The sequence below is a fragment of the Eurosta solidaginis genome, chromosome 2, assembly GCF_040869045.1.
Source record: "Eurosta solidaginis isolate ZX-2024a chromosome 2, ASM4086904v1, whole genome shotgun sequence".
Taxonomy (NCBI): Eukaryota; Metazoa; Arthropoda; class Insecta; order Diptera; family Tephritidae; genus Eurosta; species Eurosta solidaginis.
Genome location: NC_090320.1, coordinates 22,348,184 through 22,360,295, shown reverse-complemented (window position 1 = coordinate 22,360,295; position 12,112 = coordinate 22,348,184). Strand labels below are relative to the sequence as shown.

Sequence of the window (12,112 nt, the reverse complement as noted above, 5' to 3'; positions counted from 1 at the left end):
GCGGGAAAGAAGCACATTGGTCCATACGAGCGCTTCATGCGCCCTGCACCGCGTTGCAATCTATACACAAAGGTACTCTTAGAAGCTAAGTATACACACTGATGGACGTACATATGTATACACGTTGGAATAATTGTTTGAACGGTGCTGTCCATATACACACCATGAGATATAGCGCTTAACCGGACTCATTGTTGCTTCGGTTATCGATTCAGCAGCAGGCGGCTTCTGGAACGGCTTTGGTGGCAATTAATTCTACCAAACAGCAGTCCGTCCGTTAAACTGATAAATACTATGTGCGAATGTGCGCGCAGCACCATAGCTTTTGGTCAGTCGGTGCAGCGATTGCGAATCGAGTTGCGTTAAATTGAGTTGAGTTGGTAGGCGCGTTGGGCGGAGGAAAGATGGGTATTGGTCGGCGCGTTAGAGTCGTGTTTTGGTGATTTTAACTCACATTTCATTTCATTCGATTTGGACATTTTCATCTGATTTCATTTTAGTCGAATGGCGAATTAGGTTTGATATGTAATTGTTGTTGAACCGCAAGTTTTGGTTCGCGTATGTAGCGCTGTATTTCCGTTGTCCTCTGTCTGTTGGAAATTCCTCAGCGGCTCATTGCGATTCGCATATGGCCATTGATTAGCTGGTTTGTTATATTGGCATTCCAATTCCGATTGCAAGTCCCAAGCTCGTGTATTTATTTCGTGCGTGTATCTCATTATTTATTTCCTTATTTTTTGTTTTAGCTGAGTTGGGTCGGTTGAAGCACGAGCGCGACAATGATATGTCGTCCCATCAATATATCGATCTGCATGTTTCTTCTTAAATTATTAATTAACTGAGTTGGAAGAGAAAAGTATTTTGGGTTATTATTTGTAGCTCATTTTTGGGCTGCAAAATTTGTAATTTTCTTCGATTCTGTGTTTAAGGACTTGCCGTGTTAGACGCTTTATTTCGTTAATCGTCAACCGACTCGTAACTAATCTTTAAATACGATGCCGCAACTAAAAAATCTTGATCCAAGAAACACGGTGATATTTCATTCACGAGAAGGTACAAGCTCACTGCATTCAAACTACCCTCTGTTGGCGGAGGTCTCGGTACCGAGTGTACCTACCAGCAAGCTATGAAGAGGAAAGTGCTAGGATAGCCTCGGTTACTTTGCACTGCTGCCAGGTGCATGGTCAAACACGACTGGCTCTGAGATGCTCTTGTAGATTACAAGGTCTCTAACACTGTCGAAGACCTTCACTTTAAAGATGTACTATAATCTTGTACCTGAAAGTTAGAAGTAGTAAAAGAATTAGTTTATTTGGGAACCAGCATCAACACTAGCATCAACATTAGCTTTGAAATCCATCGAAGAATCACGCTTGCAAATAAATGCTACTTTGGGATAGGTAGGTAAACGAAAATCATACTCTACAAGTGACTTATCGTACCCGTTCTGCTATATGGTACAGAACCATGGACCATGACAACATCAGATGAAGCGGCTCTGTGAGTTTTCGAGAGAAAAGTTCTTCGAAAGATTTATAGACCTCTTCGCGTTGGCGATGGCGAGTACCGAAGAAGATTTAACGATGAGCTGTACGAGCTATACGCAGACATAAACATAGTCCATCGAATTAAAACGTAGCGACTGCGCTGGCTAGGCCATGTTATGCGAATGAAAGATGACGCTCCGACCAAGAAAGTGTTTCTATCGGAACCCGCCTATGGAAGCAGAGGTAGAGGGCGGCCCCCACTCCGATGGAAGGACCAGGTGGAAAACGATTTAAACTCCCTTGGTGTGACCAATTGACGCCGGTTGGCAGAGAGAAGAAGCGACTGGTGTGCATTGTTGGCCGGCCATAACCGTTTAAACGGTTAAGCGACAATTAAGTAAGTGTTATTAGTCACCATAAATCCATCGATTGAAGAAATCGACTCATAAGCACGTAAAATGCTCGAATGGCCATTGCAAATGTGACGCTCAAAATATCTACAGGGTAGACACTCACAGGGGAAATAAATACCAGAAAAAAACTTCCTCGAGAAGCGAGCTTTGAGGGAACTTATTCAAGTTCGTTTAAACACGACATTAACTTTAGCTCCAGTTACAGCCTCAACTCGACATCCTCCCACCCTATATACCGAAAACCATGTAAATAAATGTCCATAAGAGACATGAGCATGAACGTGTCTTGCAAGCGCGCGCTTGAGCACGCATGTAAAATTGTAATAAACCAAATTCGAACAATGCAATGATCCAAATCAGAGGGAATCGCGCAGCTTCTTTAGCTACCAAACGAGCGCGCATTTTTCAAGGTTAAATTGACTTCAATAACCGCCACCGCATTTACACAATATTATCGAATCGAGAAGTAAAGACTAGGATAGACAGATCGACAGGACCGAGACAATATACATGTGGCGAGCCAACATCCAAACATTGCCATGCCTACTCTCGCGCCCGCGCTTTGGCGATCATCATCATCGTCATCGGCATAATCATGAGCAACACACATAACTAAGAGAATGTTTACGAGCAGCACATATAGACGACTCGATTGCTGGCTGGCAATCACTACATGCTTTCTTCATATCGTCGGTTCATCCAACACAACTTCGTTTAGTATAAGCCCTGCAAAAATCGTGCGACTTCCTAAAGAGTTTGGTCTGCGATTGATCTCTTTTGTCTACAATGGTGTATGACTAATCCTCTCTAGTCTCTTTTGGATACAGTTGGAACTAGTCAAAGCCTATATAAGCTCGATTCGAACCGATGATTTAACAATTCAATAGGACGATGGATGGGGACCCCCAGCGGGTTAGGGGGTTAGAATATGCCCGCGTTAGGTATGTCTGTCGTAAGAGGCGAATAAAACACCAAATAGATTCAAGGGGTTGTGTAGCGCAACCCTTTCAAGGGGTTGCCAGCGCAATATATAGCTTCTCCAACCCAACTGTCAACCTCAACTATCCGTGGCGCATCCTGTTTAATTAACAGCCGAGGCTCTGGCGACCCCGAACTCCTCATGGATCTAGGGGTGGGAGGGCGGTATGGTCAAGAAGGTCTCATGTGGTCATAACAAATCGTTCTCGAGATGGTCGGGCTTGCTACCGGAACGTACCGGCAAAGGACTATCAATATCGATAACACTCCCCAAGGCCTTCGGGAAGTGTCCTTACCTCTACAACAACAACAACAACAACAACAACAACAACGATGGATGGGGCGAAGCACTGCTACAACAACGAATTTGTTTTCGTTTTAATCTTCTGTAATACCAATACAAGAAAAAGTCGGGAAAAATAGGAAGCGGACCTGTCCGGCAGTACCCGTAAGCGAAAAATAAAGACATGTCCGACAGTGCTCGTAGGGTACGAAGACAATCTATCCGACAGTACCCGAACGGGTACAAAGAGCACAAACAACAAAAACAACAATACCCGTAAGGGTATAAAGGATAGTGGAATAATTACCGACATTACCATCTTCAGGTACAACGGACGGTCGGTATCAGTGGCGCTTTTAGAACAACACCTACCTTAGCACTGAATGTCATGCTGAACATACATCCAGTAGATACGAACTATTTTATAGTTAAGATTGTCTGGGTCCCGGGAAATAGTGATATCCCTGGCAACTGTCAAGCGGATTTCTTAACACGCATCGGTACAACTGAACCGGATGAAGATGGCTGTAGGAATTTCGGGATTCTGCTGGCCACCTGTGGTTTGCTCCTCAATAGCTGGGCCTCGACTCAGCTCAGCAAACGTTGGGCGGACACCACCTCTTGCAGGTTAGCAAGATCTTTATGGCCGTAAGTGGCTGCCAGGAGGTCTGCCGAAATAATTGGGTTCACTAAGGCTCACCCATCAATGGTCATTGGGGTTTTGACAGGCCACTGCCCCATTGGTATCCACCATGCTGTACGTCTCAATATACTGGAAACTCCAACCTGCTGTACCTGTATGGAGGATGATGAGGTGGAATCATCAAATAACTTTATGCTTGGTGCAGCTTTTGCCAGAACTAGGCGAATGTACTTCGGTCGCAACTCACTTGGATCTCCCGAGAATTTATCCAAGGTTGAGATCGGTATCATTCGGAACTTTATCGTTGCTACCCTACAATTCTTTAAGTAGCTATATCTACGTCACCGTTATTTTATTGTATGTGGTATCACAACGGACCTTCATGTTGTCCAAGTGAGCTTCCCCCTATCAGGGCAGCTACAACCTAATCTAACCTAACCCCCTTCAGGCATATACAAGTACAATTGGTCTCTCCATAGAAGAACATGCCCAAACAAATGGGATCACTCCAACCCATATAAATAGCTTAAAATTGGCTATAATCGCATATTCCTTGACGACTCATCCCTTGTTCAGACAAGACCAATCGCATTTTTTGCAGGGTACGAGTTTAATACCTGTTTGCCGTCATCCATTCTCATCGTCATCTTAATAATCATCATGCTCATCATCTTCTGTGCACTACAACATGAATCCGATCAGGGCGGACAGCGAATTACAACAACAATAATAACTAACAACCGGCGATACAAGGCACATAAGTCAGTGGCAGCCAATTGGCTAAAGCAATCCAATGTTGTTGGCTTCTGGCGATCTTTCTTGTTTGTTGTAGTGCATCAGTGGCCATTGAAGTTGTTGTTTCAACGGCGTTGCCTGTTGCGAAATATTACAGGTATTCAATGCGCATATCAAATCGATCGATAAGTCACGATTCCTGAGGGTATGGCTTGGAATTTGCTTGTCCGTTGGTTGGTTGCTTGACTCGGGTTGACTTTGTGGCGCGCTCGCTAAGTTTTGTTTTTTTTTTTTTTTGTTGCAATTGCGCGTTGTTAAAATTTCTATTTGTTTTTTCTTTTTAATGTTTTTTTTTTGTTTTCTTATTTTCATATTCAATCCTTTTGCTTTATTTGTCCTTCGAATGCTTTTGCTTACTTCTAAGACAGCAGCGACGACGACGACGATTTTGCGATGAAGTCAGTGAAATGTCAGTAGCGGCAGCTGCGATTTTTTCTAAGCCTTTCTGTAAATTTTTTGCTCTTGTATTTTTGCTCCTTTGGTCGCTATGGTAAGTAAAATGTTCGCCCAACAACACAATTTATGCATCGCTACACTAAAAACGGCTGCGCATATTGCAACTAAGTTGCATTTGGTTGTTGTTGCTTTTTTTGTTTCTTTTTGGTTTTTATCAAAAGCTTATCTGCCGAGTTTGGATCCCTTTACTAGCGTTGTTGTTGGCGCTATGACTAGCAACAATGTGGTACTTATCGGTCGCAAGTTTGTGTACTTTGTGTGAAGATGAGTAGCTGCAGTGCAACCCGCTCAAGTCGCACCAAACCGATAGAGCCAAGGTGACCAAAATAAGTAGCGAATTAAGCAAATAATTACTGAAAGCTGTTGTGAGGTATGGATTGACTTTGGCAGTCAATGTAGTGATTAGTTTTGAGGACAGAGTCCTCTGCGTAATATGTATGGCAAAATACAGGGTGCTGTAGTTGAATTTTTGAGAAAAAGGCTATGCGATAAACGATTCGGTGCTGCACTTAGGCATTGTAAAAGAATGTGCAAGATCTTGGCTTGGATCCGCGGCAAAAACTTTGCTTTCGAAAAATATTCTATACTACAACCAGTATAAGGAGGATGAATATTCGGACAGAACGAAGAGGCAACCAACGATAGTTGAGTGTAATGAATCTGCTTTTAAGAGGAAGAAAGAACTTAGTTCCAGGGTGGCGAGGTCGGCTAGACGCATCGACAAGACATATATATCCGAAGCTAAAAGACAGAGGGACGCCAGCAGCGAAGAGGCAACTACGTCGAAAGGTGCACAGATGTGTGGTGAAATCGAAGGATTTGCTGCTCTTTCTGTAGCATCAGAACCTGAATATAACGTAAAGGATTGAAACGTATTTCACGTTGTTGTTGTAGCGATAAGGACACTCCCCGAAGACCTTGGGGAGTGTTATCGATGTTGATGGTCCTTTGCCGGATGCAGATCCGGTACGTTCCGGTATCAAGCCCGACCATCTGGGGAACGATTTGTTATGACCACATTCGACCTTTCCGGTCATCACGCTCTCCCTCCCCTAGATCCATGAGGAGTTCGGGGTCGCCATAGCATCGGCTGTTAATGAAACAGGATTCGCCACGGATAGGTGTGGTTGACAATTGGGTTTGGAGAAGCTATATATTGCAACCTGGCAACCTGAAAGGGTTGCGCTTGAATCTCGTATTTTTTGTCGCCTCTTACGACAGGCATACCTACCGCGTGTATATTCTTACCCCAAACGCGCTGGGAACACGCACTTCACATAGCTCGGGCTACAGAAAAAAGTCAACACTACATCACCCAGAAAAATAACAGGCGGAGGATAATTCGACATTTGGGCAACAAAGTTAGTAATGCCACTAAAAACTTCTAAATTTTTTAGACTTATAATGGGGGTTGGTGTTTAACAAGCACTGCCTTTTGACGTGACACTAACATAAATTAGGTCTAGTCAGGGACAACCGATCTTGGAAATGCGGGCTGCAGGATGAAAGAGTTGAGGTCTATATTGTGTTCATGTACTGCTATTAGAAATGGCAAGTTATCTAGAGTTCAGTAAGTATATCACAATATAGCTCTAAGTCTTGAAAAAGTTTATAAATTAGGTCGTTAAACAACCTTCTGTCAACAGTGTGGAAACATTCTGTTTATAAGACGTCCTAACGGATGTGCTAATTCTACCTAACTTAATCTATTCAAGGAGAAATCCGTTTATTAGTTGGATCTGTTTATAGCTCATATAGACATAAGGTAAGGGAGAGTCCTTCTGAAGTTTACTCTGCAAATGCATGGAAGATCTGCGAATTTGTATTCAGAATCACAACATGGCATAGCCAGCATAGTAATGTGAGCATGGTTTTGTCTGTGTCTAATTATAGATCGGCTCGTAGAGGTTTCTGGTGTTAGAAATGCTTCAGTAAAATGCTGCCGCAGATGACGCCTGACCTGGACTGCGGAGCTGTTGATATTTTATTGGTGGCGTTATGTCTATGTCTTGTTTAAGTTCATACTGCTCATTATTAAATCTTCATCGATACTCGTTGTTAAACATAACGAATAGTTCTATATATTATCACACAAATCATCAGATATCGGTCCGGAAGATTATCTTCAAGGCGTGAAACCAAATGCAGCTGAAAAACAATATAGCGCAACAGAAAGTTTCGAGGTTTTCTAGGGACTTCGTGACTACTTTTAGATGCGAGTTTGACATCAGAATGTTCTAAACGTCGGGAGATGTGAAGAGACCTTAAGACTGAGGAATGGTTGCGATATCACATCTACAAATCCTTTGACTATGAACATTATCTAATCGCTCCACAAGATTTCTAAGAAATATTACGTAGTTACAACGAAAATATCTTAACTTCTTACCTCTTTAAATGCAATAAACTTTTGCCTTGATATTTGCATGATGGTTCGTTGCATCTGAGTTGTTCCTCGGCATGCGATGCGGCATGAATACGCAGTAAAGTCGCATTAGCGGCAACATACTTACACCCCTCATAGCTACAAACATTTACACGGCTCCCCGGCGGCATGCCGACATGAGTGGCGCTGTGTTTCTTTAACATGTAACTGTAAAACAAAGAAATAATAATTATTAAAGCCTGCCTGAGAAAAATTGGTTGTTTAAGTTTTTTGTAGGACGTTTTGAGTCCTTTTAACTGAAACTATAGTTAGTATAAGAAAATAACCCGTCAATGTATGTAGGTACTAATTCATAAAGTTCTCCTGCAAACATGAAATGGTCCCCGTTATGGAAAAAGCACACAGCTTACCATACGCAAGCTAGCGGACTTCCTAACCAAGTTTGGACAGCGGATGATGAATGACCTCCTAGAAGTGGATAAAATGGTCTATGTTGGGGTTAAAAATCGCCTTTGTGTCCCAGAAATCTTCTGTGGTTCGCGAATTCTCTTTCTACATCACCCCCTTCTAGCATATTTTGATCGTTGTCCTTTCACGAAGATTTAAGGACATCTTCAAGCAATGATATTTTCAACATATAGGGCTCAACTCTCCCAATGAGTAGAGCGATCTGAAGTATCTTTAAATACCCTGGCGGTATCTTCGTTTTCTGTTGCTACAGCAAGTACATGACATTCTCCTTCTTCACCACATACCTCATCCATACTTTGACGGTTGTTATTGTCGGGGAAATCAACGCTATATCCTCCACTCTTAAACAAAATAAGAGTCCCAAAGTCTTTCCACTGTATCAAGTGGAAATAGTTGTTACAAAAAATCGCCATGAAAAAACACTGATACGCTATACCACTCAAGCTCTCGGGGAAAGTGGGAGTCCCAGCCCTGTATGTCGCCTTCGCAAACCTCAAGACTTCTAGTACACTGGTATCTGACTGGTTAACCTCTGGCTCTCAGTTCAAGATGTCGACCTCAATCATCAGGTTCGACTCCTCTGCCTTTTTTGCTCTTTGCCTTTAAATTTTTATAATATTGTAACGAATTTAGTGAAATTCCGCTTATTCCAAATCTTCTGCTAACATTCGAATCGCTAAACTGTTGAATAAATAACTCCAATATTCAATAATGCAAAATGGTCTTTATTAGACTACTTTGAGAGTACTTCACAATAACTCTTACTTCACAACTAATTGTGTGTTTAAATCAAACTGCTTAGTCATGCTTCAGCCTGCGCTGCTTTTATACTCTCGGTTTCCTCATTCACCCATTTCTCATAAGGTCTAGAATATAATCATGTATATTTGTAGTTTGTAGCCATATGCGTGTGTATATGTGAGTACTACTTCGGCTGATGATGACAAGCGTTTGTAAGTATCCCTGCTGCCTTGTATGTATGTGTATACATGATGATTGATTTGTTTACGTACATACGAGTGGCTGCTTAGTATCGGCTTAGTGATGCTAGTATCGTCACAATATTATTTTTCGGGTTCCGCAAGTTCGTTGAGCAACTACTTGGGGCAATATCTGTCCAAAGTTGCGGCACTTGATTCAATAAAGCCATCGCTTCTTACATCGCCAACGAAAAAAACTTCCGAAAATAACATGCTGATTGTTCTAAGACCACGATCCGCGTAAGACCATGATTAGAGCTACTACTACTGACTACTTGGTCACCCATATCTTGTCGGGTATTCTCATATGCATAGGAATACTCCAGATTTGGTACTAAGGTCGCATCTGGAGCTATGATTTGGCTTTTACCTAGCGGTCTAAGATAATTCCTATCAGCTTCTAGTTCATTCCTAATAAAACAGCAACTCCCTTTTGTTACCTACATCACCTACACACCTAGCGGCAGGGTATTGGTATAACTTGAATGAAAGGGCTGGGGCTTAGGGAATCGAGGTTGGGTGCAAATTTAGACTAATTGCAAGCTCCAAAGTCTTCCAAGTGAACTTCGGATCCTTCAAGAAAGCGATTAATGGGAATCTCTCCAGTACCCTCAGCATAAGGGTACTCAATATTTCGTCGGGATTTTAAGTGGAATTTAAACATCTGAGCTCAGAAGTGATGCGGTTTGGAAATCGGGGGTGGTCGACAAATGCGTGACCTCTACACGTTCAGAGCTCATGATTTATCGAAATTATGGTTATGGGGGAGAAAATTATTCAACTTCCTTTCTAACTCTATCGATTTCGAGACAGATTGCTGCGCTCTAACACAAAGGCGAAGGTGGAGTGATGGTAGCGTGCTTCGCCTAGCATACCGAAGCTCCTGGATTCAATTCCCAGGTGAAGCGACATCATAAATTGAAGCAAAGTATTTTTAATTAGAAAAATTTTCTCCAAACGAACTTGCTCTTCGGCAGACATGATAAAGCAAATACGCTTCATCCAGAGAATATTTCAGGGATGCACCTTAACGTTAAGCTAATCGTTTATCAAAAAATTTCCACCGTTTCCGTTGTAACACTTCGAAATATTATCGATAAAGAAATTATCAAGATAAATTGTATCTCGTTTTTAGCCGAAACGAAAAGCTTTCGTTAGCGTTAAAAACGTTAACAGAAACGTGATACTTTATGTTTGAATTGTGCTGGCAATGCTATAGCCATGGTGAAGCCCGTAAGGTGGCAACAACGAGCGCACATACACACACAAACTCTCTGTAATTTGTTTGTGTAATTCGTTGGTGGTAATGTCAAAAATACTCTGAGAAATGTTCGTACTGTCAAAATTCATGAGAAAAGTTGCAATCAGCTTGGATAATGCTTTCACCTTTAATGACTCCGCCATCAATCAGCTTTGCCAGCATAGTTTGAAATTAATAATCAACATAAACGATTTGATTTCGTTTTGATATGGCAGAAAACGAAACGAAATCATTTCGTTAATTTGACGTTTTTAACGTTAATAAACGAAACGAAATGACTTCGTTTCGTTTATTAACGTTGATTATCGTAACGAAATGATATCGTTTCGTTGGTTAAGCATGCCTGGAATATTTCCTGGAAGGAGAATACTAGCAGGCTTTGTTGGAATTGAAAACAATACTTTAGGAGGCAAAGGGCTAATCGAGAAAAAGGGTATGCCCCACTTCAAGTGCTGGTATAGTACTACGTATTCAGTGGACGATCGATTTGTAAAACCCTCGCAGCAAAAGGAAAAAAGCAGCACATACTTCAACTCCTCCTCTATTCATTCAATACTCTTTGTCAACGAAGCTGAAATAGGAACAACATTCCAAGGCAACAAGGCCTTGTACATATATACATACATCCATACATACATATATACGCACACATATTAACTAAATATATTAAAACAATTTTTTTTAATTATATTAAATCAAAGCAAAAGTAATTCGTACCAAAGTCACGTATCAATGCTGATGTAACGCCGGCACGTTCAATGGCCCCAAAAAAACATCGAAAACAGGCACCATAAATAGCGAGTACAAATGCAAAACTTCCAATGCAACAAAAAGAACAACAATATTGCATGCAGAATGTTGAAAAAAGTAGGTACACCCAAACACCAAACAAAGTCACAGTTAGTGTCCACAAATATATGTAGCTGGACGAACAACGACGGACGGCATAGCGTTGACGATGAGTGGTACTCACAGCATCACAGAATCACCAAAAATGGAGACAAAGCCAGAGATGTACGCGCACTATGCATGAAATGTCCGAAACGTAGAAAATCGTAGGCAAAACTTTTGCAAACATCAATTACGAATGCTAATTAATCGGAACTACAGACGGTCGACTAGAAAATGGGACGACGGTTGGGCAGTTGTTTGATGGTGGTTAACAACAAGGAAGATTTGCACTTTTACTGAATAATGAGGGTTTAACGAAAATTCATTTCTGATTTATTTCAGTTCAAATAAAGCGTTCTCGGTAAAGTAGATAGAGTAGAGAGCGAAAAGTTTAACTGGTGAAGAATGTACGAACCCTTCGGAAAGCCTACTAAGAAAACGGTACGTACTTGAAGTCAATTTTCGCAACCGGACTCAAATTATTACAAAAAGGCAGCCTTGCAACTGCGCTATTGAATCCACACAGACTGTATCCATAGGGCTTAAGAAGAGTTGCTGAAGTTATAATCCTTTGCTGCATATGAATCCAATACGCTTGGTTCCAGTACCTTCAGATATCAGCCCGAGTGTAGAACGAACCATTTTATTATTCTAGGTCGGTTAAACTTTTGTGGTTCCCCTCCATGCGTAAGGGAACTGCGGACGTCAGATTTTCGTCGCCTCTGTCAAGCTTGCCTTACTGCTAGTACATGCTTAGCCCTCTAAATAGACCTTAGGTCATCCTATAAGGAAGCGTTCTCAATCAAGTATGATATACATTACGTCGCTGCGAACTGTTGTTAGTACCCCCAACAATGTATGCAGATTTACGTGACGTTTTCATTGAGGAGTGCCAAAGGCTGCTAATGCCTCCAATGGTGTACACATTGCAAAGGAGTAGTGACCAGCAGACGTTGACACAAAAGTTTTTCTAATTACTGGTGACATTTCGAGAAATGCGAGAAAAATGAAGTGAATCATGAGCTGAATATATAATTTGATTGATTTTTAAGTTCTTATTTGAAAACG

General features: G+C 41.6%; 1 protein-coding gene across 2 annotated transcripts in view; it reads right to left on the bottom strand.

Annotated features, from left to right (window-relative positions):
* Positions 1-12,112, bottom strand: part of step (cytohesin steppke) — a 464,613-nt gene that overhangs the window by 135,459 nt on the left and 317,042 nt on the right. For both annotated transcript variants that reach the window (XR_010949350.1, XR_010949349.1), the window contains exon 5: positions 7,445-7,648. The gene's annotated coding sequence lies outside the window, so the exon portion shown is untranslated. The remainder of the gene's footprint in view (positions 1-7,444; positions 7,649-12,112) is intronic.